This window comes from Lonchura striata, chromosome 32 (genome assembly GCF_046129695.1).
Source record: "Lonchura striata isolate bLonStr1 chromosome 32, bLonStr1.mat, whole genome shotgun sequence".
NCBI classification, from domain to species: domain Eukaryota; kingdom Metazoa; phylum Chordata; class Aves; order Passeriformes; family Estrildidae; genus Lonchura; species Lonchura striata.
Window position 1 is genome coordinate 946406 of NC_134634.1, and position 6999 is coordinate 953404.

The 6999-nt window shown below is 41.7% G+C and overlaps 1 long non-coding RNA gene across 1 annotated transcript; it reads right to left on the bottom strand.

The window, feature by feature from the left end:
- Positions 1–940: 940 nt before the first annotated feature.
- LOC144247734 (uncharacterized) lies at positions 941–4097 on the bottom strand. The gene is made up of 2 exons (XR_013341289.1): positions 3478–4097; positions 941–1460 (listed from the first exon to the last, which is right to left on the bottom strand). It is a non-coding gene; the product is annotated as an uncharacterized LOC144247734 (long non-coding RNA).
- Positions 4098–6999: the final 2902 nt, after the last annotated feature.

The window sequence follows — 6999 nt, forward strand, 5'->3', positions numbered from 1 at the left end:
TGACTGCAGTGTGACCAGCATGGAATCTAGAATGTGCCTGATAAATAATAGGTCTGTTCTCAAAAATTAATGAACAATGTCCCTATAAATACACAATCTCTCCAGAATGACACTGGATTGTGATTTTCCCAGTCTCACTCCTTGCATTCTTGCACGAATTTACATAGGATGGTAAATTATTTAGAAATCCATTTCAACTACAGAAAATCCAATTTACCCATTACTTATAAAAAGCCATTACAGCTACTTACGTTTTCTATTACAGCCAATTTAATTTCTTACAAAACAGTGAGTCCATAAGATTTTGATCTATCATAGGTACCGAGAGATAATGGAACACTGGAGGATATTATGACCACGAAACATGAAGAAGGGAAAGAAGTCATTCCATTTATAGTGTAAAGTAAACATCTGAGATAATAAACTGGCCAGTGTAACCAGGCTGAGAACTGGAAATGGAACAGAAGAAGAAGAAGAGGGATTCATTTTTAAAGGCTTATTGGTTATTTATGCAGATGCTACGAGTTATAAAAGGAAGAAAAACGATCTTGTGATAAAAGCTGCTTATTGGAACTAAATCTGAATTCCCATCCTGACTGCTCCAAGATGAGGCTGTGGAAGTTCTGTCAGGTGCCTCTGCCAAAACTCCTTGGCCATAAAACGGGAAGAATATTTCTTTCTTTGCCTGACTTCCCCTCCTCTGCCCATTTCCATTGACACAAAGGCAACTGATGCCTTCCACAAAGACAAAATAATGGCCCCTGGAGAAGAGTTTTTCATTGTTGTTTGCACTTCTATGAATTGCTCTTTAGTTTCTTCTAGAGATTAACACACAGGAGTTTACCTCAGCCTGCCATCACACTCTTTAGAGCATTTTCTAAAATTCTCAAATAATTCCAGGAGATTTAGGGATGTGGCATTTCTAAACTGGTGCCTGGTGACAGTGTCACCATGGCAAATTTTCCTCCCTGGAAAAAGGGATGAGTTTGGGTGAAGGGGTTAAAAAAGCAGAAAGCATTGCAGGTTTCCTTCTCCACTGATTTTCTGTGTGAAGTTTTTCAAGTCCTATATTTGATTTTGCTGTCCTGCTGTATCAGTTTTCTGTGCCTGTTGGTGATTTCCTCTTGAGCAGATCCTTGACTCTCCTCAGAAAAAACAAAACAAAACAAAACAAAAAAAAAAACACCAAAAAAAACCGAGTTCATTTGTGTCACCAGGTAATTGCCAAGTTAGAGAAATAACGTTATTTTAATCAAACCACCAAACCAGATTGAAGCCAACAGCTGTAACAATGAAAAGAAGCTGAAAACCATTATCCAATTTACCAGGCATCAGTGAGCAGCTACAACTCCGAGCTGCACTGCTGCAGCTTGGCTTTCACTGCTGGTGAAGAACTCACTCTTTCATTGCTGATGATCCAAAAAGGGCAAATTGCTTTGCTTTTCTTTAAAAGTCACAGGCTGGAAAAGGAAATGAGGCAAGAAGTCAGAGGCAGCATCTGCATGACTCTTGTGGCATCACTGAAGAACATCCTGTAAATCTGTTCCTCCTGATGTCTTTTCACTGAAACACAAAGCCCTGCTGATGGTGCCTAATGCTTTGTGTTTCATGATTAGCAGCCATCTGAAATGAAATAAAACATTTATCTTGATCTTCAGATCTTTATCTTTAGGAGTTAATTCTGTTACTGTCTGGAGTTTCAGGGGGGAAAAAATTTTTGTTCTTAAATTCAGGCTTTTTCTTCCTCCTGGAGGAAAATGGGAATATTCACTCTCTTTAGATTAAAATGTTTGCATGACTGGAATATTTCAGTTAATATTTTATGATTTAATAATGTTGCCTTTCAATTGTTACCTGGACACAGGAGCCTTTTTCAGTTGGTGGCTGCATTGCACCAGGAGCTGCACAAACACAGATAGACCAAAAATACAGACAAGTGGTTTCTGAAGGGTTTTTTTCCCCAAGATCATGCAGTTAAAAAATGATGCAAGTGTTTCAACCTCTGCTGGTGCATCTCAGTGACCTGAGAATCCTTCTTACGCTCCACCAACTGGAACAGTGTTGTGTTCAGTTCCCACACCAATGAAAGGATGATGGGATTTCAGTGGATTCCCTTTTCACTTCTGCAACCCTCTGCCAGGACCCACAACCAAATACCCACTGAATGTGGCACCAACAGCCAGACAAGGACTGCCAGAAACAACTCGTTCCTAAATAGCCGATTTTCAAACATTCCAGAGGAAATATCCATTGGGTGCAAGGAGCTTCCTGGAAGGAAAATACACAACCATGAATCTGACTCGTCACTTAATGCAGGTTGTGGTGTGCAAGCTGAAGTACTGATGTGGGTTTCCTCCTTTGATGCCCACTTTTAATTCAGATAAGCTGATGTGAGCATCTCCTTGACAAGCAATCCATAGGGAATCAATATATTTATAAAAATTAATTCCTTATGCAGTCCAGCTTGGCAGAGGAGAATAATTTTACTTCTCCACCTGCCAAGGAAGTTGCCATCATTCCAGGCTAATGCTGATGCCATTATCTGAAATTTGTCCCTTCGGCCCTTTTTCTTATATCATTGAAAATAATTAATCGATATGTTTGCTCACACATGTCAACTTGCCAGAGCAGGCAGAGAAATTAAAAGCCAAAGGTCATTCCATAATAGTTTACATACTGTAAAATATCCATTTATTATATTTGTCTTTGTGGCCCAGCTGATTTTATAATTACAGTTTACACGGGCAGAGTGGAGGCAAAAATTCAGGGTCTGACAAGCTGCAATTTTTCTCTCAACGTGTCTTTCGAATGCCTAACAGGTGTTTTTACTTTTTAAAATTTTTAAAAATATTTTTATTAAAGGCAGCCAATAAAAACAGAGCTGAACTCGTTTTTAGTAATTTGCTCCTGACTCCTGATCACTGAATAAAGGGCAACCTATGACCCTTGCTGAGAAACCACAATTCGCAGGAATTAAGTACAAAAGGTTTCTGAATTGGCTAAACTCTTCTCATTCACCAGTAGCTTGAATTTCTTGAATTGAAAGCAAGGGCCAGTACACAGCAAACTTCTTCAAACATCCAGGGTTCACTCGGGATCATGGAATGGTTTGGATTGGAAGGGATTTAAAATCCCATTCAGTCCCACCCCAGCTCTGGGCAGGGACAGCCTTCCCTTCCCTTCCCTTCCCTTCCCTTCCCTTCCCTTCCCTTCCCTTCCCTTCCCTTCCCTTCCCTTCCCTTCCCTTCCCTTCCCTTCCCTTCCCTTCCCTTCCCTTCCCTTCCCTTCCCTTCCCTTCCCTTCCCTTCCCTTCCCTTCCCTTCCCTTCCCTTCCCTTCCCTTCCCTTCCCTTCCCTTCCCTTCCCTTCCCTTCCCTTCCCTTCCCTTCCCTTCCCTTCCCTTCCCTTCCCTTCCCTTCCCTTTTACACAACAAAAAACCCCAAACAAACAAACAAACAAAATTTAAAATTTCTCTACCACTGCACCAAAGATATCTTCCTCCGCAGAAAATCTTCACGCAGACACGTTGGTTTCATGTTTGTATAACTTTCAACAAAATTGGTTGCATCCTCCACAGGGATTTGTATTTGAAAAATAAAAGCACAGATTAACAATAAAAAAATCTCCAACAGCGAGAAGTGGTTAAAAAGTAATTTTGCCTCAAGCCTGTGTCTTATTGATATTTTAAAATGCCATTTGAAGCTCTCAAAACATGTATGGAAAACACATAGAATTTTTTTTTCTGGAGAACGTGAACCCAAATAGAATAAAATATTTATAAACTATTTTGATAATTTGCTCAGTTATATTCTTATTCATAAAAGAGTTTTCAGAACCGCCTAGCACATAGAATTTTTGAAAATTCAGGCTTTCCTTGGCAGTACATTACATCTCTGATTCATCCCAGTGTTTTGGGAGCAGTTTTGGAAGCAGGGCTGGGGATTTTTCCATCCAAAGGCTTTCCCTGCCTATGATTCCTCATCCTGAGTTCCCTCCTCCAAGAAAGGGCTTGAATTCCATTGTGCAGCGGCTCTTTCTTCCCCGGCCCATTTCCTAAAGCTTCCCACATCATGTCCATCCTTTCCTCTGCTTCACATGCCCATTTTATGGCTGGGGAAACTGAGGCAATGAATATTTGGTGACCTGATTGCCTTTAAATTGGCAGCAGAAAGAGTCAGCAACTCCTATTTTGCAATGCCCGTTCCCAAATAAATCCTTTTTCTGTTAAGACCTGTATGAATTCCAAACCTGCTTTAAAAACTCTTTATTTACTAGCCTTTGAACTATGAAAACCCCACTTATTCAGCATTTAATACTTGGTTATTCTCAAAGCAAAGGAAGAGAAACCCAGGCCAGGAAAATTTTGATGTTCTGTTTTTGATGTTGAAATGTCAGACTCTCAGATTTTTTTTTTTTTTTTCCCATTTCACTTCTGCAAAACTCCTTTTGCTCAGGCTCTGATGCTGCCTTTGGAAAGGTGCGAGTTGCCATGGCAATCCCCATCTCCAGGCAATGCACCAGACACGGGCACAGCCCACTGCACATCCCCCGGGGCATCCCTGGCGAGCAGGATGGCTTTGGGGGCTGGAAACACAGCCAGGCATTCACTGTGCTCAGCCTTAAAGGCAGGACAAGATGAAGGAGCAGCCCAAAAAACCAAGAACTGGGCAGCAGAACGGGAAAAGAGCTGGAAGGAGAAGCAGAACTGCGCTTGGGGTTTGAGACCTCTTGCAAAACGAAACTTGGATTCCTGAGCTGGTTTGAAGTTCAGGTGCATCTCCAGCAGTGGATTAGCTCAGCTCTTCATGAACCTCCTCTGATTCCTTGTGGAGCCCACAGTAAATAACTCCTCAGGGACTTATGGAGCAGCTGATCCTTCCTGTAATAAATAAAAATGTCTTTGTTCATCAAAACGAGCATTGAAGGAGATAAGAATTTGAACTGAGGAGGGAATTTCAAGGTGTGGGAGGAGAAGAAGGGGGGGGGGGGGGGAAACCCAAAAAAACCCAAACCAGCAAGTATCCTGTTTAAGAATTGTGCAGATGCAACTAGCATAGAAGACTGTGTAACTAATTATATACAAGTTAACTTTTAGGCCAAGGACAATCTGCAAGGAAGATGAGGAGCCTTCATCCCTATGACCACCAAGGGCAGAAAAAAGACCCCCTAGCAACTAATTGGACAGGCACAGAGTGCATCGAGAGAAAATACCTCAACCAGAAAAAAAAAGAAATTAAAAAATACTAGAAAAACAAAAAGGTCAAAGGGGGAGGGTGTGCCGTGGTGGAGAGGAGACTCCTCAGCCACCCAGTGCAGCCTTTTGCTTAATACCGCTTGCTTAATAAATTCTTGTTAATTGATTTATCTATAATTGGCCTCCCCAATTGAATTTGTCCATAACACTTCCCAGCTCCTCTTCTGCAAACCTTCCCCTGCTTTTCATCTCTCTTACAAGAAACCTGGGCTTAGGAGTTTCCCCCCCCCCGCCAAAAAAAAGTGTTGCTTTTTCCTGCTTGGATTTTCCTCCCATCCTGAAGCTTTTCTGTTCCTCCCCTTCCCTACTTTACCTCCACAGGGATCTCACCCTCTGTCCTGATCTCCTTCCCACCCCTTGTCCCACCCTGATCACCTCCTTCCCCCCTTACACAGTCCAGATGTATTTGAATTCTCTCAATAATTAAATAGTAATAATAATAATAACAATAATAAACAAATCTGACCACACTTGTTTCTTTTGCTAATGCCTCATTTCCATTTCTTTTGGCAATCCCTGCAGATGGTTTGTTCCTACTCTTCCAGATCAGCTGTGGAGAGGAGCTGCTCCTGCTGTCCTTTTCTCCTCCCTGTACATCCTGTCCTCGGGGAAGCTCATTCAGAAGCACCAGCTCAGCTCTGCTGACAGCTTGCAGATCTGCCTCTCCCCCTAATGAAAATTACATCAGCTGTAATGATTAAATCTCTTTGGGGATGGAATTTTCAGAACTGGTTATTTGCTTGGAAACAGATTAGCAGATATTTGCCTGCCCATCACCATCCCTAAGTATAAGTTACTGACACTTGTTTGAAATCAATGACTGCTGAGTGCTTAACATGCAGCATAGCCCCACGTGTGACATGATTCACGACTTAATCACCAGGACCTAGAAATACAGAATCTTTACAAAGAATATATTGCTTATCCTTGGTGCATTCCAAGTGTACAGGCTCCATAAACGATGAAAAGCACACAAGGATTCCCTGCATATTGTCCATGAGTTTGAACAAATCTAATATCTTTCCAGTGCTATTTCTCTTCCTAAACAAGGCTGACATTTATTTGCTTAAATATCCTTTCAGTTAACAGGTACCTGTGCAGTATTTGATCACAACTATAAATAAAAGAGAGGTAACATAGTGCGGGCAAGTGCACTGCCAGTGACTCCCAGCGAAATCCACACAGGAGAAATTGCACTATTTTCCCAATGCATACACAAAATCTGGTGGGATAAAGTAAGTAGGAGGCAAAGGGATTAACAGAAGTTATAAAAGTGTGAAAGAAATGGTAAGATTAAAGCTTGGAGGGGAATATTTGGAAGTCTTTCTCCTGAAATGCAGCAGAAATGCACCAGTGGGCTGAGCAGTGAGACCTGGTTGTAGCAGCCCTGGGGAAGGGCTGGAGGGCGAGGGTGGGTGATGAAAGAGCAGTGAGCATCCTGAACATCCTGAGTACCGTGGTCCCAGCTTCCCAGCTGCTTCCTCCCTCAGTGCCTGAACACAGGGACACTGCCAGGAGCCCCACAATTGTCTGGTGTTCCTAAAAGCTCTTTGTCAGTTTGTGTATTCTTCATTATAAACCCAGCTAACTCAACATTGTGCTGACAAGCAACCAGTTATTAGTTAACTACTAACTCTTAACTTCATCAAGGACTACTCATTTATTTTAATTATCTCTAGTAAGGCTTATCTCTAACTAAAATCTTAGCTCCTCTAAAATCTTGAAATTCCTTCAAATTTACGTTT